Source organism: Chironomus tepperi, unplaced genomic scaffold (assembly GCF_022539635.2).
Source record: "Chironomus tepperi strain 1889 unplaced genomic scaffold, CSIRO-AGI_Ctep_v1 contig_346, whole genome shotgun sequence".
Lineage (NCBI taxonomy): Eukaryota > Metazoa > Arthropoda > Insecta > Diptera > Chironomidae > Chironomus > Chironomus tepperi.
Genome location: NW_027226468.1, coordinates 35,513 through 62,219, shown reverse-complemented (window position 1 = coordinate 62,219; position 26,707 = coordinate 35,513). Strand labels below are relative to the sequence as shown.

Sequence of the window (26,707 nt, the reverse complement as noted above, 5' to 3'; positions counted from 1 at the left end):
TCAAAATAATCAACCTTAAACATTTAAGGAACATACTTTTCCTACCTCTTTCAAAATGAGATCGTGATTTTTCTTGAGAAATAATTTTTACTTTACAAACATTTTTACCTTAGAGGCAGAAGTGAGCGGGAAGTACTTTATCGAAAAAAAGGACAAAGGTAATGTAAATGTTAAAGGTGCGATGTAGGATAAAGTGTGTGAAGTATTGGGGATTTAATGGAAAATGTTTGTTTAAGGGAGTCTCTTTTCTTGGGAATATTATGAAATTCAATTCCGAGTATTTGTATTTTGGAGTACTGATGGCAAAAATCTTGATATGGAGTGATGTTTGTAGTAAGTTGCAAAAGGTAAGGCTGTTTTGAGTTTTGGGTTTGGAAAGGTCTAGTCTGAATAGCACATCGTGTTTGCTAGGATATCGGTATGATGCCGTATTGACGGTTAGATGTGAACTTGCGCTGACGACACAGAAATGGCAGATTTTAATACATTTTTACGACCAAAAAATGCATTTTGTCGCATTGTGTAACTAGGGTCTTCCGACTTTTTACTAACAAGAGATAGGTAGGCCAAAGAACTCATGGAATGAAGCTGTAGATGGAGAAAATTTCACACTTGGAATTGGTAATTGGCAAGCAGTAGCCAGAGATAGATCCGACTTCAGGAACTGACTGAGGGAGGCCATGGATCATACTTGATCTGTGCGGCCAGCGGTGTAAGTAAGTAACTAGTATAACTCGGATAGGTCTTGTTTCTTTAAAAGTGATGATGATTCACACCTCAATAAGGTTGCATGTCCCATTTTTGTCATTTATCAGTCACCATTCCGTGATTTCTATAGTAATTCTTAACCAAAAAGCTATGAATTTCACCATTCAATTAATCACCAAGACAATCAGCCATTCGAAAATGAACAATCCTCAAAATTCCCTTCAGAGATAATCGCGCTAGGTAAGATAAAGAATTTCACTTTAACCATCAAATTTAATTGAATTTATCAACATCGAGTCGCTCTCAAATATTAATAACTCGTGTCAAGATGAATAATATTTTATGAAAAGCTCTTCTAGTTCTCCTTTTTTTGAGCAATCGAGTCATTTATAATTAAGAAAATTTCTCAACAATTCAAATTCTTATTTTCTGTTAAAGTTAAAGACAGGAGATGCGTAGGGGTTGCGAAAAAATGTTTCTCACTCTATTTTTAATACAGTAATTTCCTTTTGCTGCTGCTCAATGAGACCTTTTTAAGCTTGAAAAAGCATGTAAAGAAACTCAAAATTTAATTACAAAAATTTTCCTTTTTTTTTCGTTTTCATCTCTTTATACTCGAGTATAAGAGGAGATACGCTTGCTTACTGGGAGACTATAAAGGATGTTGAAAGTAAGAATATGACTCAATTTGTTGAATTTTGCTAAGGAAAAAGGAGAAAAGAGTAAAAAAATCTACGTCTTTATTTAAAATATATGGAAGGAAATTTGTCATTGAAGATGAGTTGGAAGTTATGGGGTGTGGGGATTTAGCATGAAATTAATATCTTTTCTCTATCCTCACACTACAATTTATGTGAATGAAGCAGAAATGCTACCAACATTTATTATTAATTTGACAAAAAAATTTTATAACCTGCAAATCCTTGTAAAATTTAAAGAATTAGTATCAGCAAGTCTTCATTTTACTGAATTTATAACTTGAATAATTTCTTTCAACCTTGTGTTTATATTTCTTTTTGAAAATGAGGTATTTCTACGAAAAATAATTAGTTAAAATTAAATTTTAGAAAGAGAAAATCCTCAAGAAAATTATGTTGTGCTATAAACTTTCTGAATATCTTCATTTTAATGTTGGATCTTCTTATATCATCACGTAATAAACTTAAATATTGTTGAGTAAATATTTCCTGAATTCTCGTGAACATGATTATGATTATGACTATATGCCCGTGTGATATAAATGAAGGAAGCTAACCCGAACAACATACATAAATCTGTTAATCGACCAAGAATCCGGCCTCAGGTTGTCATGACTCTGAGTTTATATAGAATTCGATTTAAATTTGGTATCATGTCAGAGTCATGTCGTCCTGGTACCTGATTTTGAAATTAAATCGAATTCAGCTTCAAGTCGGAGTCATGTCGACCTGGTGTCGAGTTTGGATCGATTAACCGACTTGTGGTTTTTGAATACGTCACGGAACTATTAAGGTTACAAAAAAAAAATCATTTATCAACATCAAATGGAAGTCGCATCACTGTGACATCCATAAATGTACTCAATAGAGCCACACGGAGAGGGTTCCGTGTTTGATGAATCTTTGGCAGAAGGTTTCGAAGGATAGATCTGTCTTTAAACATTCCTTACGAGCGCCAATGTACTCTTGCGCCCTAGTCAAGGAAGTCAGCAAGGAGTTGGTGAACCATTAAAAAACTCTACAACAATGGATCTTTCTTCATTTGTGTCGCTAAGGATGAACAATTTAATCATTCACAGGTGAAGCAAAAGTGGCAAAAATTCTTGTTAAAGTATTCATTAAAAATTTCGTCTGAATTCTCAAAATTTTCTGTTTCTAAGTTCAATCATAATTACTCTTTAAGATTCCAAAAAATTCTCAAATGTCAAATCATTGATATAGTTTGTAATTGATTCTGCTGAAAAAATACAACATTTCCACAAAATTTTTAATGATCATACAACTTTCATTGATTTATTTCGATTCTTAAAATAGCTCAAAAATCAAAATTGCATCATTTGTAGCTTCCTAAAGTGAAAGGGATGAAGTTTCATTTTCATTCTGTATTTCTCAGACCAAAATCTATTTTTAAAAAGTAACCAATTTATAGTCGAATTGACAACAATAATCTGTCAACTCAACATACAATCATAGACACATTGTCAGTAAGTATAATCCACAAATCAATGTAATCGTGTAATGTATATTTAGACTGAATGAACTCGTGTCTGAAAATCCAAAAATAATTCTATATCCACCCCACAGAGAGTTGAATTTATTCTTAACATAGAACAATCCTATTTTAAGAAATTCGCTCTTTTAATTAGTACTTCCAAATATCACAAGGCAAGCTTATGAAGCATCAAGTGATTCAGCATTTTAATTAACTCCATTTTAATTATTTTAACTTTAATGTCTTCAATTTTATGTGAGGAAAATGCCAATGTAACCTTTTTAAATTGCTGATGTAGGAATTCAATAGTGTCAAAAACTTTTTAATCTCACACCCCAACTGCTTTAAAGTATAACAAAGTTTAATTTTAAAAGGCTTACATTTTCCCACCCTACCCCCATCCATGTCCATATCCCCCCCATATGAGGATAGTATTACAAAAGCTTGCAATTGCAACTTAGACACTTTTGTTATTAACCTGAAAGCCCCTTAAGTGTAACTCATAATCTACTTCGTAAAAACTTTCCTTTTCCTCCTTTTTTCACCATTTTTACTGCTTTTTTTTCTTCTTTTTATTTTACATTTTGAATAAGTTCTTTCGTTTTATTCCCAAAAGATTCATAACTTTTGCTTGCTCATTTTTTTTTCGAAAAAAAGAGGAGGAAAGGAAAACTACAGATATAATCCATTGCCATACATTTCTGTTGAAACGCGGAAAAGAATATTCTTGTGTGCTGCTCGCCCCGAGCGACACAAATGTCAGTTTAAGGTTATGTCAAGGAGTCGCTATATTTAGTGACAATTGGGATTTTCTGCTGAGAATTAGGTCTGTAATAAGATTGGAGGCGACTTTGCATAATGACCTACTGGTATCCGTATCAACTGTCATGTGGCACAACGCCAAGTTTAGGCTTTGTCGAGAACAAGACTTTGTCAAAATTGTAAAACTTATAAATAAGATTTTGGTCATTTTTGATCGCCTTTTCCACTAAAATCCGAGTAAATTCGGAACTCTGCATAAACAGAAACAACGGTTTTGGTGAAATCAAGTGCTAAGTTAAGGAATGAAGCTCTTTGAATACCAAAAAGAGCGGTTGCAACCAGGAACCTCCACCTTCTTTTCTGAATACGACACTTGATGTCTCTGTTAACCGACAAATCTGAGATTTATCACGATTACTTCAGTGTGCCTAACTACCCACAGGCTACCCATCGTAGTTCCTTGAATGTACCAAGTGTAAAGGATCATAACGCCCTAGGGGATATGCAAGCAATGGTAAATTAGCATATAGACTTTGTTATGAATGGTGGGACAGAGTAAGGCTCAATAAGTAAGTTTCTCCTGTTACGTAATGAGTTACCGTCTCTTTTAAGGAGTTAACAGGATTAATTCACTAAAAATTATTGCTACATCACTAATGCTACAATAAAAATAACCCCAAATGTGTACTGCACAGATGTATTTCCTCCAGAAAAGAAATGTGTAGCACAGCACACAATGAAACACAAAAAAAAATAAAAATGTCGAAAAGAAAAGTCGTTGCGATAAAAGTAATTCAAATTATTCACTAGCAAAAGCAACATCATATCCATTAAGTCACACAAATGTGTTAAACTGAAACAGTAAGAGAGAGAAAAGTAAGTGGATGGCAAGTAAAAGTTTGGGGTGGCCATTTACGATAAAAAAAGGTATAAAAATGTTTGTCCGCCTTCTCATTCCGTTGATGCAGAAAAAGTTTTAATGGATTATTTTGTGAATAATTACTTTTGACTGCGAATAGAAAAATAAGAAGTAAGGGAGGCAGAAAAAGTTTTCATTCCCATCTGATATCAAATGAAAAGAATCTATACGCACAGATTGAAAGGTGAGTCTGCCGAAAACAGCCTTAGGGTCACGTACATTTCATTCTCTATCTCATCTACTGTTCCTCAACGAAGCATAATCAAACATAAAATTCTAAACTAGTATAGACGTAGTCACACGTGATAGACGTAAGCGCATTTGCGGCGCATAGTGTCAAATAATTAAATAACTTCAGAAAGGCTTAAACTGGACGAGTTTTCTTGTGAATCGCTTGAGATGGGCAGGTCATGTGAACAGACGACCATAGGATGCCCCAGTATATAGAGGAACCTTTGCAGACTTTGTGATGGCAAAAGATCAAGAGGAAGACCGAAAATGTCCTGGATTGGTTGTGTTGATAAGGACGCTAGAGTTCTTAATATCCCTAATTGGCAGAAGTTATCGAAAGATAGAGTTGTCTACAGACTTTCTTTAAACGCGGCAATGTGCTCCCATGCGCCCCAGTCAAGGAAGTAAGTAAGTAAACTGAAGGAGTAGTTCGGCGACAGACATACGAACGGACAAAGTGCGGACAATAGCGTCTATTCCTTTAAGCAAAATGCGCTAAAAATCAAGAAGAAAATGATGATGGGGGAAAGATTTAATGTGTGAATTCGAGAAAAAAACTTCCTTTATTCCATAGAACAATTCGAATGTGGATATCTATCTATGTGTGTGTGTGTGTCTTAAATCTATATAAATTCTCATTTTTATATATCCTGCAAAAAGAAAGAAAAAAATATCTTTTAACACTGTACTTGTCGTGCCTTCAACTTGATGATAAATGTTGTAAAGAAAAAGAAAAATATTTTTTTCTCCCTTTTTATTATAGGAAGCATTATAGACATGAAAGTTTGGATAGGATAAGGTCAGGATTGCTGACTTATATTTTGGTGTGAGGATAGAGATGATGGCTGATGATGTAGTATATAAAACAAAAGGCAAGGAAAATGTAAGATATAAAAGTAAAAATGGGAATCTATTCCTTTATAGTGTGGGTTATCACAATATACAGCTATTCGGATTTATAGGGATTCTTGAGTCTCGTCTAGTTTTAAAGGCTTATAAACTTTAGCATTTCAATTGCTGACTTTTATAAAGATTCAAAAAATCTTCTTTTTAATAATTCTTCAACCTTGCATTACTTCAGGGAATGATGACAAAGAATTTGCCAATCTCTTGATGCATACTGGATGTCTTTTATGATAAGTTGGTGAATTGACATCAAAATGGCTTCGTCAGAGGAGATCACAAATAATTCCTTCAATGTCTTTTGCATTAAAATGTTATCAATATAAACTGACAACAGAAAGCTGAAAAGTAAGAAGACTTTAGCGTTACCAAACTACTTTGTCTTCAATCCTACGCATTATTTCCGTTAAAGACTATAAAAAGAATATTTTCGGTTCACCTTGAATGTTTTGTTTTGGCTCCGTCAAGGTTAATGTTGTCGAATTTATTATTGAAAATCTCAAATGTCATGCAAAAGTTTTGGTGAGTTTATAAAAAATTTTGGCACAAGAAATTGTATCATTTGCTCCAAAATAAAGTATTATCAAGTTACATTACTTTAGGTACTTTTTAGGTAGCTGGATGGTGAGGATAATATTCATTACACTTTCACTTTTCATATATTTTGAATTATAAATGTAATTGATATTATGCAAAATATTATGTCTAAAATAAGAAGATTTAAAGGTGATATTCATGGTACACGTGAAGTCAATAAATGTATTTTTTGATGCTATGAATACATATTTCACTTGAAAAATTTAGTGTGGGTTTTTGATGTATCAACATATTGAAGGGTTCTTGAGAATTAATCTGATCTTGAATTTGCGATCGGAGTCTATTATTAAATCAATGCAGCTATGCTACCAGCGACGTAGTTATAAATTGACTTGTATGGAAAGCACAAATGAAGGAGGTTGAAGGGGATGTGGGTTTGGATTCTTGTGTCAGAAATCTCTAGGAAATTAAAAAATTGTTGCCAAAATGAGGGATTGACCTTAATGCGCCTCCATCCTCCTTTCTAAGTGCTACTAATTAAAAAATATCAGGTTTTCTGAAGTTTAACTATTTCATAATTTGCAGAACTCGAAATTGACTCGAATTTTGTTTGAAACTCTACTCAAATCGACTGGACTCAATACAAAATTCGAGTTCTGCTATTTTGTCGTTAACTAAGAATCAAAAATACTCTTTCTTGATGTGGTGAAGGGGCCAAGAAGAGGTCAAAGAAGAGGTTTCCTATTTTTTAGGGTTCTATACTCAAAAACTCTAGTAATCTGAGTTTATCTGTATATTATTACCACAAAAACCTATCCTTTAGCTACGTGACTTACAAGAGAATCTGTGTTTAGGGATTGATAGTTTACTATGTTCGCATTATACCGAGGTGAGCTGAAGAAGGGAATTTAGTGGTCTGAGTGAAGGGTCTGCAACGGTTCATACAAAACAATTCTTTTAACATGCAAAATTTGTAAGGAACAATATTGAAAATTGGTTTTTCTTTTGCGTTACGTAATAGGGTAACAGTTCCTTGTTTGATTTTTGATAATCCACACTTCAGTGAATGCCCACCATGGAAATTCTACTGTAATTCCTACAATCCTTGCCACAGTAAACCTCGAATAAAACTTGCTTCCTCAAAAACACTTGAATATATGCCGTCGGATGTTACACACTCAAAAAAATTCCATCAAATAAATATTGATTATGCAAATTTTTATTGCCAAAATTATACAATGTAAATCTGCGTTTAAAATTTCCAAAAAATAAAAAAAAATTTTAAACTCCATAAAATTTTAATAAAAATTCTTATTTCGAATGTTCAAAGTTTTTATTACACGCTTTTATTTGACTTGCTCTGTCTGTCTTTCTGTCTGTCCTTCTGTCTGTCACGTTCAAAATTTGTGACCCTTTTTTCGACCACTTCTACTGGTCCGATCAAGCTGATTTTTTTATACGTGTGTGTTCCGGAGGGCAATTTGATATTTTGTCATCATTAAATCGCTAACTCGCTTCCTTATATTTTAATTAATTAATTTAAATTTTTATATGGGAAAAAATTTGAAAAAAATCCATTGTCAATTATGTGTATTTTTAATTTTCATTAACCAGACTGTATATCGAACCGGAAATTAATTCATATGATTAACTAAACATCGATTAATAATATAAATTGTTAACTATATTATAATATCAATCTGTTCAGGATATTTAAGTAAGACAAAAAATATAACAAGTGATTTTCTCGCGGATATTCTTAGCAAAAATTTGAATTCTAAAAAAACCGTTATATTCAAATCTTCAAAATCCGTTAATATTGATTGAATTTCATTATGTATAAATATGGTTCTGGGTGTTACTGGATCTTGATAAACTGGATAAATATGGTTCTGGATGTTACCGGATCTTCTTAAACTATATAAATATGGTTCTGGATGTTACTGGATCTTGATATACTGTATAAATATGGTCCTGAATGTTACTGGATCTTGATATACTGTATAAATATGGTCCTGGATGTTACCGGATCTTCTTAAACTATATAAATATGGTTCTGGGTGTTACTGTATCTTGATAAACTGGATAAATATAGTTCTGGATGTTTGTGGATCTTAATATACTGTATAAATATGGAACTGGATGTTACTGGATCTTGACATACTATTTAAATATGGTCCTGGATGTTACTGGATCTTAATATACTGTATAAATATGGAACTGGATGTTACTGGATCTTGACATACTATGTAAATATGGTCCTGGATGTTACTGGATCTTAATATACTGTACAAATATGGTCCTGGATGTTAGTGGATCTTAATATACTGTACAAATATGGTCCTGGATGTTACTGGATCTTAATATGCTGTATAAATATGGAACTGGATGTTACTGGATCTTGACATACTATGTAAATATGGTCCTGGATGTTACTGGATCTTAATTTACTGTATAAATATGGTCCTGGATGTTACTGGATCTTGATATACTGTATAAATATGGGCCTGAATGTTACTGGATCTTGTTATACTGTATAAATATGGAACTGGATGTTACTGGATCTTGACATACTATGTAAATATGGTCCTGGATGTTACTGGATCTTAATATACTGTATAAATATGGAACTGGATGTTACTGGATCTTGACATACTATGCAAATATGGTCCTGGATGTTACTGGATCTTGATATACTGTATAAATATGGTCCTGAATGTTAATGGATCTTAATATACTGTACAAATATGGTCCTGGATGTTAGTGGATCTTAATATACTGTATAAATATGGAACTGGATGTTACTGAATCTTGACATACTATGTAAATATGGTCCTGGATGTTACTGGATCTTAATTTACTGTATAAATATGGTCCTGGATGTTACTGGATCTTAATATACTGTATAAATATGGAACTGGATGTTACTGGATCTTGACATACTATGTAAATATGGTCCTGGATGTTACTGGATCTTAATATACTGTATAAATATGGTCCTGAATGTTACTGGATCTTGTTATACTGTATAAATATCAATATTGTTGACTTCTCAATGGGAAAACTAGCAATTTGAAGGAAATTTAAGAAAGTATGGAAATAAGTATAATACTGTTGTACGGTTTTAATACAAATTTGATTATACTTCACAAGACAAAACAGTACGTTTTGGAGTTTTATATATTGCTTTCGAGCGAAATTCCAATCCGATCCAAACATTATATACATAAATATACGAAAATCACGAGTAAACCGAGCACATATAAAAATATGTAGTTTTTAGTGCAAAAATATACTATTGTGTTTTAATAACAGTCGGGCGAACGAAGCGAAGCGACGTGGAGTCGGACACTACTGTGACTTAATAACAGTCGGGCGAACGAAGCGAAGCGAAGTGGAGTCCGACACTACCGTGACCTAATAACAGTCGGGCGAACGAAGCGAAGCGAAGTGGAGTCCGACACTACCGTGACCTAATAACAGTCGGGCGAACGAAGCGAAGCGAAGTGGAGTCCGACACTACTGTGACCTAATAACAGTCGGGCGAACGAAGCGAAGCGAAGTGGAGTCCGACACTACTGTGACTTAATAACAGTCGGGCGAACGAAGCGAAGCGAAGTGGAGTCCGACACTACCGTGACCTAATAACAGTCGGGCGAACGAAGCGAAGCGAAGTGGAGTCCGACACTATTGTGACCTAATAACAGTCGGGCGAACGAAGCGAAGCGAAGTGGAGTCCGACACTACCGTGACCTAATAACAGTCGGGCGAACGAAGCGAAGCGAAGTGGAGTCCGACACTACCGTGACCTAATAACAGTCGGGCGAACGAAGCGAAGCGAAGTGGAGTCCGACACTACCGTGACCTAACAACAGTCGGGCGAACGAAGCGAAGCGAAGTGGAGTCCGACACTACCGTGACCTAATAACAGTCGGGCGAACGAAGCGAAGCGAAGTGGAGTCCGACACTATTGTGACCCAATAACAGTCGGGCGAACGAAGCGAAGCAAAGTGGAGTCCGACACTACCGTGACCTAATAACAGTCGGGCGAACGAAGCGAAGCGAAGTGGAGTCCGACACTACCGTGACCTAACAACAGTCGGGCGAACGAAGCGAAGCGAAGTGGAGTCCGACACTACCGTGACCTAATAACAGTCGGGCGAACGAAGCGAAGCGAAGTGGAGTCCGACACTACCGTGACCTAATAACAGTCGGGCGAACGAAGCGAAGCGAAGTGGAGTCCGACACTACTGTCGGGCGAACGAAAAAAATTTCCAACACGTAAGAACACTCTATGCATCATCGTTAGTAAAAAAATAGTTCGAGCGAAGCTCGAACATAAGTAGTTCGAACGAAGTTCGGACTTGGTTGAGCGAAGCTCACAAATTTTTGCGACCTGAACGGAGCGAAGCGAGTGAAGGCGTGAAAATTTTCCAACACGTAAGAAAACTCTATGCATCATCGTTAGTAAAAAATAGTTCGAGGGAAGCTCGAAAAAAGTAGTTCGAACGAAGTCCGGACTTGGTTGAGCGAAGCTCACAAATTTTTGCGGCCTGAACGGAGCGAAGCGAGTGAAGGCGTGAAAATTTTCCAACACGCTTGAAAACTGAACATTTCTGTTGATTGTAGAAAAATAGTTTAATAAAAATTTTCCTTGGATTAACAAGACTAAAAAGTAGTTAATAAAAAAAAAACGTTAAAAAAACTTTTTAAAAAACACGCTTTTAAAAAAGACTAAAAAAATGTCCTAAAAAGTAGTAAATAAAAAAAAAACGTTAAAAAAAACTTTTTAAAAAACACGCTTTTAAAAAAAGACTAAAAAATGTCCTAAAAAGTAGTAAATAAAAAAAAAACGTTAAAAAAACTTTTTAAAAAACACGCTTTTAAAAAGATTAAAAAACTTAAAAAAAAAATGTTCTAAAAAGGAGTAAATAAAATAAAAATCACGCTTCTTAAATAAAACATAAAAAATATTAAAAAATTTGAAATTAAGAAAAGTAGCTAAAATATTTTTCCAAAATATCCTGTGTAGTACAAGAACACTATGACTTAAAAGCGTGGGGCGAAATTACTATGCATTTAAAACTAACTTCTTCTTTCGAACGCCCCACGCTTTTAAGTCATAGTGTTCTTGTACTACACAGGATATTTTGGAAAAATATTTTAGCTACTTTTCTTAATTTCAAATTTTTTTAATATTTTTTATGTTTTATTTAAGAAGCGTGATTTTTATTTTATTTACTCCTTTTTAGAACATTTTTTTTTAAGTTTTTTAATCTTTTTTAAAAGCGTGTTTTTTAAAAAGTTTTTTTTAACGTTTTTTTTTATTTGAAACTCTATAACGAGAACATGCAATAAAATAGCGAATATACAGAACCATCCAACAAATAAAATAGAAAGAAAATTTGCGATAAAGAAACAAGAAATGGGGAAGAAATATATAAAAATAAAACTTTTGTTTCTTCGGATTTCTTCTGCTTTGTTTCTCGTTCCTATATTTATGCCACAATAATAATGAGCTACAATAAACTTTTACACACGTAATGAATCAGATTTTCTTGTGAGTAGTCCATATATACAGCATAGGCACAACAACAACAAAAAAATAGGAGCATAAATCAGAGAATTTGATTAAAGTTAATCGATGTTCGGCTCTTTAATGGTTTGTTCCGTGGCATATACATTTATATTATATATAAAGTTGTACGATAATCCAATTTTCGAGAAAAGAGCAATGATGATTATGGCTTGTGTTGTTCTGTATATGTACAGAATACTCACAATTTATATAAATACATTGGCTTAGTAGCTCAAAAAGAATAAGCAGCAAAAGCAATTTTATGGAATAAAAAAAAAAGAAGAAAAATTTCATATGAGAATTCCAATTTCCCTAAAAGCTTCGTTTTCACTTATTTTCGGTAATATACACACACACACAAAAAAAAACCGAAAGTTTTATGGTAAACTTTTGCATCATCAAACTATCACACGATAAAACATTTGCTTGTTTTTTTGTTGCCCTTTTTTTATCGAAGCTCTCCCTTAAACAACATGAGTCGATATCTTTCATGGTTTTCTGATACCATCAACCTTGTGATGTGTATTACATACATACATATCATGCATAAGATTTTTTTCTGTTGCAAAGTCAGTTTTTTTGACTTACATTCATGACAACATGTTTATGGCTTTTTATTTTTTTTGAAAAGTTTTTGATGAAAACTCGATAAATCCGATTGGTATAAAGTTTATTTTATTTTTGCCCGGAAACCATATGACGTTAAAATTGTCGAAAATCTGATCACAACCTGATTGCGGCTTGAGGTCGGATTTCATCAAGATTTCATCGAATATGATGATAAGTTCCTATTGATCCATTGTGAATTGTAGGGCGTTAAAAGTCGTCGCCATTAGGTCCTATCCGTTTCTCTTTGTTAACTTTTCAGTTGGAAGTGAGTTTCTTTTAGTGAAATTACAAGCGTCACGAATATATATACTGCTTGAACAGCTCAGCCTTGTGACCTGGAGGCACTGCGACTAACAATCTGTTGTACCGCACCCTTTATACCTTCAGTTTATAGTAAGATTCGAGCCTCTTGTGTCACTTAGCTTAGCCTGAAGCTAGGGTAGCCAGTTAAGACATCCGAAAATGTCTGTAAATCTCTCTTCATTTGTTCCAGTTAGACCAGTTAACGGAGTCCACCATGAGAAGATAGACAATTGTGTAAGAGAGGCTGTTTTCAACTGGCTGCATGTATTACACATCAAAACCTTCCCTAAAAGGCAAACAGCATGCTCTAGAAAGCTTGCTCACCTGAAATGTGCTGGATGAGCATGCTAGTAAGCCTTGCTCTTAGCTTGCTCTGCTCATGAGGGCAAGCTCTATGTCTGCTAGAACTTGGAAATAAATCATATCAAATATGGTTTTGAGAAATAGTCACGCTATCTTGGATCTGAATGAATAGCCATTTTTACGTCATGTGTCTCCTGGGATGCTTTATACTTGAAGTGATTTAAAGTTTTTTTTTTTGAATATTCCGAAATTGAAATTAGTTTTTGGAATTGTATTGATTCAGAAACCACAAAATTTGTTTATTTAAAAACTTTCGAACCATCACCATAGTGAGGCATACTGAAAGCTTCATTAAAACAACCGCAGAATGTCAACTAACAACTTTTATGGCAACAATTTTGCCGTCTATTACAATATATATTTTTAATAATATGTAAAAAATCATAATTATTATTTTATAAACTAGATTGAGATAATTACTTTTAATAAAATTGCCATAAAAGCGATATTATAGTGTATATTTCTGTAAATCTGACCATAACAGTTTGAATATAAATCTAGCAATAATGAAAAGCTTATGGTTGGTTTTCAATATCGAAACAAAAGGGGATTTGGGAATGTTGCGATAATTAAGTATTTATAGCATCCATTAAAACAAAGGATTGATATAAATTTGAATAATGACTTTGTGGTGTTGAACATAATTTTCTATGTTAAATCGATCTCAATTAAAGGGCGTTTCATTATTTAAGTAATTTATAATTTAATGGGATTTTTTAACGTGAACCTTTTGTGATGGAAGAAAGTCCAATGTGTTAAGTAGTGACATAATTTCCCTAAAATATTACGGCTTAACGATTTCCTGAATTTTAAATTATCCAATTACATTCATGTCGGTCTGTCAATGCGCTCTAATTCTTCGTACTCTTTGCGTTCAAAACTTATTTTAGTTCTTTCAGTTGACAAGTACGAGAGCAATTAGACGCGTTTAGTCCGAAACGATTTGTATGTCACAATTTTTTGTATTAATTAAATGAATTACATTAATTTTAAGTATCATTATACTCCTCAGGAATATAATCTCATCCTTATAGGAATTATAATCACCCACTAGCCCTGAAATATATCAAATGAATTGATAATAAATTAAATGAACTAAAACAGAAGGCATTGTGAGTGATTTTATTGATTTATATCTTTTCACACGGAAGTAGGGACCACTTGTTGAGGTCTAGCGTCGAAAACCAAAAAATTATATTCAAATCCACGATAATTAAGAATTTCCACATCGTCGAAAAACCAGTTCCAGATTCGAGTCGCAAAAATAAACAAAGAATTTTTGTAAAAACCTAAAATTTTTTGAGAAATAAAATTTATTGATTTATCTAGAAAAATTAAGCTTATTAATTTTTCTGTAGTATGTCGGCGATCATAAAATTAAATGAAGATGGAATGCCTGTAATTCCATACAAATGTCTCATGAAAAACTGTCCTAATCCTGAAAATCCAGAAGTTGGAATTAAATGTAGTTTTTGTGAACGCATAGTTCATTTAAATTGTTCCAGTAAGGCAGGAGAAATGGATATCGATGAATGGTATTGCGTCAATGATTGTCTTAAGAGGGCAAAAGAAACGAGAAAAACGAAAGACGAAATTTCATCTTTAAGGAAACAGTTGGAGGCGAATCGATTGCTTTTGCAAGGCATAACAGAACGTTTTGCAGCTAAAGAGCGTGAGGATAATGCCCGACAGGCTGAACTGTCGAAGTGCATTGATAAAATTAAGCATTTAGAGGAAGAGAATCGTCGATTAAGTCAATTTCATAATAGTGCGACAAAGGTAAAAATTTTAGCCTCGACATCTACACATAATGTCGGTCTGGAAGAAGATGCTGACGATAAATTTACTGAAAAGGATGCCCTGGAAGTATTTACGATTAATGAAGGTGATGAGGAATTTAAACGGCGTTTAACAGAAATATTTAAGCAGCCGACTCTGTCAAAAAGCGACAGCAATATGTCCTTGAGTCGTCATAAATCGAAACAAAATATCGATGCCATGAGTGAGACTGAAAAATTGGCTTATTATCAGCGTCTTCATGTTCAAAGACTCGAAGCTCCCAAATTAATGAGATATTCAGGTGACCCAGCTGAATGGCTTACATTCAAAGCAAGTTACGAACGAATGAAAGAACGAGGCGAGTATGACAATGAGACGATGGTGGATAAGTTACGAGACTCGTTATATGGCGAAGCTGAACGGTATGTCAAGCCAAGACTTAATCAACCTTTCGCAAATGCTGATCAAATTGTGGAAAATCTTCAAAAAAGATTCTTTCAACCGAAGGAAGCTGTCGCCAAGGCATGGGAAAGACTTGAAAACTGGACGCATATTCCAGACAAAAATCGAAAGTCTTTAGAAAATTTTCTCGTTGAAATCGACAGTTATATATTTCTGTGTAAGGATCTAAATTTCCAGCCGGAATTGCAAATTGCTATAAATTCAAGAATCACGAACAAATTGCCTTATGCGATCGAATCTAAGTGGCATTCTCACATTCATGACAAAGATTTACGTGGAAATATAGTAGAATTTTCTGATTTCATGTGGTCGTTCGTACCGAACCTTCCAAGCCGGGAAGTTTCAACGCCGTCTAATGGAAATCAGTCGAAGGCAAAAGCAGCAATCAATGTTGTTCATCATGAAGGATCAGATAAATCCAAATTATTTGCGCAAAAGAAAGCAAATAAGGATAAACAGGATTGCTGGTACTGTGGTAGAGACAAGAAACATCAGCTTTATAGATGTGAAGAATTTAGAAAGCTGTCATACGAGGAGAAAGCTAAATTTCTCGCAAGTAATAAGATATGCTCAAAATGTCTTGCATCGAATCAACATAATTGTACGTCTTGTCCAAGATCCAGTAGGATTCCAAAATGTTACAGAAGAAATTGTACTGATCCTGCTTCACACACAACAACAATGCATCCGCCATCGTGCGATGGAACTAAACAGCCTTCAGAACCGTCAAGCAGTAGTGCAACTGCTAATCTTGCATACAAATCGAACTCAACTTACTTTAAAGTTGTTCCCATCTTCGTGATAGATGGATATGGTAATAAGATTGAGACGACGTTGCTGATGGATAGAGCAGCAAGTGCCTCATTAGTCAACAAAGAATTGTTTGACAAGCTTCACATTCCTGGTACGCCACATAAACTCGAGTTAACATGGCTGGAACCGGAAACAGAACGTTTAGAGTCAAACGCATTTCTTCATGACTTAATAATTGCCCCAGTAAGTGATCCTGATAAACGCATTAGTTTACATGGAATGATTGCACTGCCAAAGCTTTCATTGCCAATTCAGGAACAGGATCCAGATGCAATAAAAGCGGAATATCCATATCTTAGGAATGCTTTAATTCCAAAGATTACAGAGCAAAGACCGCAAATATTATTAGGGCTTCCTCACGCCAAATGGATGATCTCGCATGAGACCATAGTTGATTTTACGCAAGAATCTGCGCCCATAGCAGAGCGTACGCCATTAGGTTGGACTATTTGTGGCGGATTGGTAGCCTCTAATTCAATTTTTCATTGTTGTACGTCTGATACGCCATGCATTCACAAGCTTGAAACTGATCAAGAAAAGGAATCACTGCAGGAACTCCATGATCTAGTTAAATACTTCAATAGTTTTGAATCATTGGGCGCTGTAGACGCAAACAAGGAATATTTAAGTATTGAGGACATCCGAGCGAAAGATGTCATGACAAAAACAATGAGAAGACAAGGATCCAGATATGAGATCGGGTTGTATTGGAAGGATGATAAATGTTCATTGCCAAATAACTATAGCACAGCGTTAAAACGTTTGTGCGCAACTGAAGCACGTTTAAAGCATTTAGGAATGACTCAATGGGCCAACGATCATCAAAACTCTTTGAAGGAACAAGGTTTCGTGAGAGAAGCAACTCAAGAGGATCTTAATCCGGAAGTCCCTCATGGTCGTATAAATTATGTAGTTGGATTTGTTACATTCAACAATAATAAGCAGCCACCAAAGCCTCGGTGGGTGGTAGATACAGCGTGTAAGCACGAAGGTGTTTCACTTAATTCAAGACTGCTCAAAGGCCCTGACAATTTAGTTCCACTTACGCAAGCTTTGTTCCATTTTCGAGAAAGGAGAATAGCAATAGTAAGTGACGTTACGAAGATGTACCATCAAATCAAAATAAAACCTGAAGATCAGCAAGTACAGAGATTGCCACAAGAGTCAATAGATCGAGATTTACTGCTGGATCTAGGATCAGATGAAGATGTCACATCAAGAAAAGTTCTTGGTCTTTTTTGGGATCCAAGAAAGGATATTTTTACATTCCAAATGACTAATAATTTGGAATTATTAAGTTTATCATTAGAACATGATTATCGTCCAACAAAACGCGAAGTGCTTAGCTTCGTAATGAAGATATTCGACTGCTTGGGTCTAATATCACATTTCCATATCAGGGGACGAATGATCTTGCAAGCAATTTGGAGACGAGGAATTGGATGGGAGCAGCATATCCCTGATGACATTTTTGATTCATGGATAAAATGGCTGAAAAAATTTGATGAAATAATCAAATTAGAGATTCCCAGACATTATGGATATAGCAGTACTGAATCCATTAATATTTCACTGCACGTTTTCGTCGATGCTTCACCAGAAGCTTATGCTGCAGTAGCATACCTGCGATTTAAGACAAATGGTCACGTACAAGTTGCTCTTGTAATGGCAAAATGTCGAGTAGCTCCAGTCAAGTATGCATCTGTTCCGAAACTAGAACTTATGGCAGCTGTAATTGGTGCTAGGATTTCTATCGTCGTTAAATCGCAGCATAAAAGAATCAAGATACCTTCTACTACGTTTTGGTCGGATTCAATAACTGTCCTACGATGGCTCTACTCTCCTAGTTTGAAACTACAGCAATTTGTGGCACCAAGAGTCTCAGAGATACAGGAAATTACAAATATAAACGATTGGCGCTATATAGCCAGTAATGATAATGTCGCAGACGATGGAACAAAGTGGAATGACATCGATCAAAGCGATGTCAAAGATCCAGTTTTAGACGTAGAAGAGCTTGACGATGGTGAAAAGCTTTTATTTTCATGCATCCAGCAATTAATTATTTAAAATTCAGCAGGGGACGGTGTTAAGTAGTGACATAATTTCCCTAAAATATTACGGCTTAACGATTTCCTGAATTTTAAATTATCCAATTACATTCATGTCGGTCTGTCAATGCGCTCTAATTCTTCGTACTCTTTGCGTTCAAAACTTATTTTAGTTCTTTCAGTTGACAAGTACGAGAGCAATTAGACGCGTTTATTCCGAAACGATTTGTATGTCACAATTTTTTGTATTAATTAAATGAATTATATTAATTTTAAGTAACATTATACTCCTCAGGAATATAATCTCATCCTTATAGGAATTATAATCACCCACTAGCCCTGAAATATATCAAATGAATTGATAATAAATTAAATGAACTAAAACAGAAGGCATTGTGAGTGATTTTATTGATTTATATCTTTTCACACGGAAGTAGGGACCACTTGTTGAGGTCTAGCGTCGAAAGTCAACACCAATGGTTATTGGTTTTGGAGTGGAATTGGCTAATGACATGAGTTTGAATTTAAAAATATACATTTAAATAAATTAGATTAATTCAATTTAAATAAGTTTGATACGATTAATTTATTCTTAATTTGTTCCTTAAATCAGGGATAATGCTTAAAATCGTATTGAATGAATTTGTCATTTTTTGTGTTGTGTCTTGGACATATTAATTTGCATGTAAATCAAATAAAGCATATCAAGACTAAGACCGGAACCGAAACAAGGAATTAGACCGAAACTTGAACTGGAACCGAAACAAGAAATTAAACCGAAAATTGAACTGGAACCGAGACTACAAGAAAGTTCGGAAGACTTGTAAAATCTCGAGACCCAGATAGAAAAGTCTTGGTTTTGACATCGAGAACACTAAGTGGGAAGCAGGAAAAGAAGAATCCAAAAGATTCTTGGAAAGCAATTCGATCTAAATCGAACTCGGCATCAAGTCAGAATCACGCTGACATTAGGTAAGATTGTTAATCGACTATTTGATTTGAGCCTTTTGGGATGTTAGATATGAATCTATCCTTATACAATTAAAAACATTATTTGTTTTATAAGTGAGTGACCTTAATCGATAAGCATGGGAGCTGACTTACATACATCAGCTAACCAACGTCATCGTAATAAAAGCTTCATTAAGGTAGTAATGAATGCTTAGATTTCTCAATTCATCATAAAAGCAATGAAAATTTTATTACCTAAAAAGTAGTTTTATTTAAAAATCCATGACCCGTCAACAACTCTACAATCATGCATACAAATGGAATGAAAAATAAACTTCAAAAGCCTTTTTTTGATAATAAAATTTTTTGATTGTCCCCCGCATACTAGAGTTTATGATTGTGGCTTAATATTAATTGTAAAACTGTGGTTGTGTCATAAAAATGTCAATTTAAAGCCGTAGATGTGCGGCTATTCAAAACATTGATTTTTTGGAAATATTTTGATGAAAAGTGTCAAAAAAATTTGAGGACTTTTGGATTTAAAATTGTTTTTTGGGAGATTTATTCAGGGTGATTTAGAATCGATTAGAATGAAGGTCATGGAACATGGTTGATCTGCACGGGATCCTGATCGGAACAAATTATTCGTGACAGCAAATTGGTTGCTTTATGTCGTCTAAGTGACAAGTTCAAATTTTATGTTTTTTTGCCAGAAAGATTGCTACTTTGATATGCGGCCGTCTTCTGGCTGCCATAAAATACTTGAGTCGATCGAATACCTTTTAATATAAATTTAGTCAAGTATTTTAGACGAACAGCATTAGCATAAAATCCTTCTAAGTGAGGGTCTACTCAGGAAGGGGTTTTCTGAGCTCTCTACTTGGCTAAAACTATGTTTTCGACACAAAATTGAATCAATCTGCTAAGGTTTGTTGAGAAGATAATTCAAAGAATAATAAAATCCTATAAATTCCTGTCTCCACCTCTACTTCTTTATCTTAATCATCATCCAATAAAGACACCCAAGCAACATTGTACACCCTAGTTAAAGAACTAAATCCCCCTTTTAATCCATTTACACCATTACTAAGTATTTACTTTGCGATAAATCAATTTAAAATTGTAATATCCATGCTGAAGTTAATTCATTTTTATTTCAGGTAAATAGAGCATAAAATGATTGCAATATCGATGCTTCAACCTTTAATTAAATTTAACTTCTTTAATCTCCTTTTATAGATTATCAGGACAAACAAAGTAAATCTACAGAATCAGTCACGGATTATTTTCTTTTTTTTTGCAGAATAAAATATGCTCCGTCTGCATGTCCTAGATTCACTTAATCTAATTCTTAAAAGAATAAAAAAAAAAAGTTCACAGCTAAAGCCATCAAAGATTATGTCAGGATTATAATTTTTTTTCTTTCATGAACATCACATCGTCGTCCGAAAGATGAACATTGTTTGGATAGAATTTATTGAGAGACTTCCTTTGTACATTTAGTGATAAATTTATAAAAGTGAGTTATTTAAGGCAGAGGGTGGGATGTTGTGTGTTGTGGCACATAAAATGGCATAAACCTCCCAAATGGACAAAAATGTGTTAGAACTAGTCATCAACTAGATATTAACCTGCCGTCAACTGGTTAAAACGTATTTTTGTCCATTCAGGCTTATACCATGTGCAGTTTCGGTCATGGCTTACCACCAAGCTATCCCGCAAAAAACAAAGCTTCCCTACCACTGACATTACCGAAATCCTAAAGAATTTAAGGTAAAGCGATCGCACAAATGTAAAATATTCCACATATTCAGCAGTTCCACATATTCTGATCGTTTATCATGCCATATGAATCTTTTATTATCATGCAGCAATGCGAAGCATTTTGAAAAGCATTTTTATACAAAAGAAACAAACATATGTTTGGGTTGTTTGTTGATGAACTCAATAATAATCATTGAGACTAACAAGATTGTAATGAACACATGAGTGGAATTTATGCAATGCACATATGGTGAATGCTTGACTTGTGCATGATACAATAGGATAGAATTGTAATACAAAAAGTTATTTTTCGTCCTTTTTTGAGGTGATTAAGCATTTCTTCGAAACTTACGTCTAATTTTCTCAGTTTTAATGAGCTTAATAGCTGAAAATAGCTTATTGATTCATTGGTAAACAAAAAAAATTGAAACATTAGGCACAAAAATAGAAAGAAAAAGTTTGTTTAATTAACGAAACTTAATGTCAACTTTTTTGATTATTTTGGAATTGATTATAGTTACTAATAGCTTCATTTTGTTGTGGATGTAATTGGACAATAATTTAATTGAAGATTTGATCGAATTAAATACGTAATTTTAACATTATTAATATAATTCTCGGAAAATTTCGTAGTTCCGAAATGTGTGTGTCTAATAATCATTATAGATAAGCTTATTGAGTAATTAAATCCATTGTTTGCGTGGGCAAACGGGGGTAAATTTATTTGATTTTGTGATAATTGTGCTGTTCACGCAAGTATGTAGATTGATGCTCCTTTAATTGTTAGTAATTTTACTTGACTATTGACTTTTTCCTATTGTTTTAAATGGCACAATTAATTCAACGGCATGCATAGAATCATGCAGCAGCCTTTTGTGCAATTGAACAAAAGAAACATTCAAAATTGCCTACAAAACAGCATTTGATGATCATATATGATATTGTCTCTCTGGGGAACCGATTAACATGAATTAAAATGTTATGAATACTGCGGACAAGTGGGCTGTACAATCAGGGTGTAGCTGTTCATGCTTTGAGTTTATAAGTTTTGATATGGACTTGGAGTAGATAAATGAATATGGAAGATAGTCAGTCAGAGGGCGTTGATTGTTTAGTAACAAAGACTTCAAGAATGTGAAGAAGTCACCCTTTATGCAGATACTAAGATTGATTCCACCTTCCCTTTTTTACGTTGCAGAATAACCCAGAATAGCTCAAATAGGTTAATCGATCTAAAATTTAGTCCCAAGACGATATGACTCTAACTCAATGCTATATTCTGTTTGAATCCAGCATAATCCTAGAGCTACGCCGATCTTGTGATGGATTTTGTATTATATACCCGACTTGTGTCATTCGTTAACGATCTTTTTTTCAAAAATTAACAATAGAGTTCTCGGAATTTCAATTTTCTAAATCAGATCCCCTTTCCCTCATTCCTATCCTTTGAACCTAATAACATAATAAGTGAACATCCCCTAATTTATTTTCCGATTGATCATTATTTTCCAAAAAAAAGAATAGTTAATGTTATAATTAACAATAATAAGGAATCTAGTAATTTGTAGATCTGAAGCTCATTGCTTGATAAATATGTAGCCAAATTTGCTTTTAGACACGAAAACAAATAAAAATTATTCATGCAAAATTCACATCAATCTCCCAAAAAACCGTTATTCCCGCACATATCTGAAAATAAAACGCACTTAACTCCCACCAAAAAGACTATTTTCATCCCTTGTTATTTAAAAAAAGCAATCCTTAATTATAAATGAATCAAATGTATATAATTAAAGCTGATACTTAACATTAAAAATTATAGACCGCCAACAAGCAGTCATTGAGCTAATAATAAAAGGTTATGAACAAACTATGACATTTACGATTCTCTCCCTAATATTTATGGTCGTTACCATAAGAATTAATGATTCTTTTTTTTACGTAAGAAAATCTCATAAAATATTCAACCAGAAAAATCAATTTCCCCATTTTAAATGAGAAGCTTCTCATTGAGTAGCTTTAAAAAAATACTAAAAAAATTTGAACAAAAGTCCTCAAATTTTATTGGTGGTAAAAGGAAGTAAAAAATCATTCAATTTGGACATAATCAGTTTTCATCAGCAATTCACAAATTTCCACTTGAAAAATCCAAATTCAACATCAACACATTGAAGCAAAGGGATCATAAAACACAAGGATATGAATGACTGAGTGAGCAAATGATAAAAAAGAATAAAAGAAGTGAAAAAGAAAACACTCTAGGAAATGAAAAGCGAAAGGCAAGAGCGGTAAACGGAAGGATAATCTAAATCTAGTCATATTTCATTGTATGTACATGAGCGTTCTGCAAGGCATTGTCGCTTTTGTCACATTCTATAAGTTGAGTGGTTCAGCGAGCCTTTAAAATTCTTCGAATTGCCAGAAAATGGAATTTGAACCTTTTTTGCCCTGCGGTGCAAATAAGAAGATGAAGATTGACTGTCACGTGTCTGTTGGAATTTCAAAATTAGCTGCCATTACTCAGTCAGTGTAGAAGCCTTGGAAACTTTATTTCCTTTAACTTTTAGTACAACAGCATCATTATTTACCTTTCTGTATTTATGTTTGCACATTTTACTTTTTATTTTTGGCCCTGGTTACATAACGTCTTCCTCTCCGGCAAAATGTTTATGTATATAAAACATCCCACACTCTATTTTATTTTTATATGATTATACTCCAAACATGATATTCATGAATTTTATTTACAACATACAATGTGCTGTTTTTCTGTGTTTTTTTCTCTTCCTTATTCACTATATCGATTTCTTATCATAATCTGCCACGCTCTCTATGTACTTTTATTTTGGCCACACGGAAAATGATATTGTGCTTTAAATATATATATTTTTTGGAAATGAAACAAACACACTTGCTTATTCACTCGCGGAGCTTGCTTGCTTGCTGTATATTTATTATTTATTATATTCGCGTATTTATTATTTGTTTCTTCTCTTATGACAACAAATATGAAGAGAAAAACAACAACATGGATATATTATTATGATATATATATATTTTGGATGTAGCTATGAGCTTCTCCCTTTCTACTTCTTCTTTACTTTATTATATATTTTTATATTTTTTTCCTTTTGTGCTCTTCACACTCACAGAAATTTTTCTCTTCTTTTTTATATGCTGTATATTTTCCTTTTTTATTATGTTTAGGCTAAACTTAACCTAGAGCGGTCTTCCTTTTCAACACTTTCTCTGATTCTTCAAGAGTACACACAATATATTATTGCACATAAAAGTTGTTCCTTTATAAAAAAAATATCGAGTTTCTTTCCATTAATTATTATTCCATTCACTAAAGCCTTGCCTCATTCGATATTAACATGACACGAATATAAAATCTATACTGAACTATTTTTTGTTTCTTTCACTTTTTTTTACCGAAAAAAAAAAAATACTTTTTTTTTCCCTTCCTAAACTTGACAGACACTGTGGGAAACTATGAATTAAAATGACTCACGTCTATTTATAATCGTAAAATTTTTTTCATACAGAGATGAATGAATTTTTAATCAATTTTTCACAAGCTTCACTACTATAACGCCTTACTTTCTGTTTATTTTATGATAAATGTGAATTTTTTTTTTTATTCTTCTTTTTTTCAATTTGCAGCGAGAACAAAAACGACACTCATTATGTCACGTCGCGCTCGTATCTGCTGATATTGTTTCATTCACACACAATCATTCCCCTATAGCGAGGATTTAGGATAAAGCGTTCGTGCAAGACTATGATAAATTCATAGTCGACGCTTTTGCCGATGTTGTGTTTTTGTGGATAATATGCTCGTGAGGAGCTGCGTCGTATGGGAAAAAACATTGACAGATGTTGCGCATGCACGATAAGCAATGGCCGAATTCCGAGTACTTTTCCAGTTTCGGTTTCTCGACAAGATGAACGGAAAAAAAATGTTCTTGTTGGAGTCGCTAAAAATTTTCTTCTTAACGTACACATGGTAGTATGTAGTGCTATAGAGTGGCGCTCATCGTATATCCCCCATTTTTTTTCTTATGCAAACTAATTTTATGCAGCACCTGATTCGGGGAGCATTCATTGACGATGACGGGTAGGAGTGGGATATACGAGAGAAAAGTCACAACATATTTTAAAATAGGCATGAATAATGTTGAGGATTATGTAGGTGAATATTTATAAAGCCATTTCTCATATTCTTTTCTCACTCCATTTTTTCTTCTTATTTTCTTCATCTGCTTGTGTCGTTGTAGCGACACATCTATATAGAGTGTTTTGTTGCAAATGCCATACCAATTCATGTATGGTAAAAAATGAAAATATATGCAATTATTATTCAAGAGTTTTTTGGTGGATGGAGGGTGAATAAGTGAGTGAGAAAAGCGTCATAAGTACGATTATACATTTCATGTATATAATGCCTTATTTCAACATTGGGATTTAGATAAGGCATATATGACGATGAGAAAGCTCTTTTCGACTGTTGCTATACCTTTTTATTATATTTAATTTCCACAACCACTATGCGTACATGATTGTGCTTCTTGTAAACATACAATTTAAAAACATATTGAATTATTGATTGAACTTATTAAGACTCCAGCTGATGGTGATATATATTTTTGACTCTAGTCGATAAATTTTTATTAGCATAGTATTAAAAAATTGAAAGCGAAATTTTTTACTTTACTGAATGTGAACTTTATTTGGTATTTATCTGGGAGTTGCTCCATTTCACGCTTTTCTGCAACAATTTATTTGTATATTTTAGCCAGATTGTATGAAACCACTTGTGTCATTTTGACATACTATATTGGAAATTAATAGTTTTCAAAATTTGATTAATTTTCAATTCTTATTTTGATGTATGCTTTAATTATTGTCTTGATCTCTGGATTTTTATAGGTGTTAATACAGAATTTTGAATAAAATTTAATTTAGGGTATGCTCAAATGTTGGGCTTGCCCCTATAAAATGCTTAAATACTTGATGAAATCATCGATGTCCAGAAAGTGCTTCCGAGTAGCATAAGCCGGCTATTGGTTCCAAAATCCAGCCATAAACTGACGTTATTCTGGCATACTTACTTACTTACTTACTAATATGGTCGTACAGATCAACAGTGAGCCATGGTCTCGGCCGTTTATTCTGTCATTGTATCTAATTTGATTTGAATACAGCATCAACTCAGAGTCAAGCCAGCTTGGGACAGATTTTTGATAGATTAACCAATTTGGGCTATTAGGAACTGTTTGAATTTATTATCAGCAACAATCAAATTCATTTCAAAGTAATTAACACTCTTTAGGTTCTGGTTTTCATTAATAATACTCTAGAGTTCTCAAATTCCCACCAACTCCCTTTATGACACCATTGATAGGCGTCCTATTTGATGACTCATCATCATTGTCTGTAGTACACAGTTCTATGTGCAATGTTGTCTGAATCAACATCATTAACGAAAGATACATGGTAAAATTAGGAAAAAATTACAGCTCTTAATCAGTCTATTTTTGACCTGGGAAGAATCTAATCAGTTCAACCAGTCTGATGTCGGTTCATTAGCCTTTTCTTATGGTATTGCTGAGTTTCTCTAGAAATTTACAATCATTTTCAGTCTTATAAGGTCTCCAAATCCGACTTTATAGATGTTAAAAGAGCACGTGGAATTAAAAAGAAGTCTTGGATGGAAGATGTTGATATAGTATTGCACGTGGTACTAGAAATTTTCAGACAGAAGCCAGCTTCAGACGCCGC

General features: G+C 33.8%; 1 protein-coding gene across 1 annotated transcript in view; it reads right to left on the bottom strand.

Moving 5' to 3' along the window:
- Positions 1–24,617, bottom strand: part of LOC139093917 (lachesin-like) — a 62,027-nt gene extending 37,410 nt beyond the window's left edge. The window contains exon 1 of the mRNA XM_070644771.1: positions 23,512–24,617. The gene's annotated coding sequence lies outside the window, so the exon portion shown is untranslated. The remainder of the gene's footprint in view (positions 1–23,511) is intronic.
- Between the last annotated feature and the right edge of the window lie 2,090 nt (positions 24,618–26,707).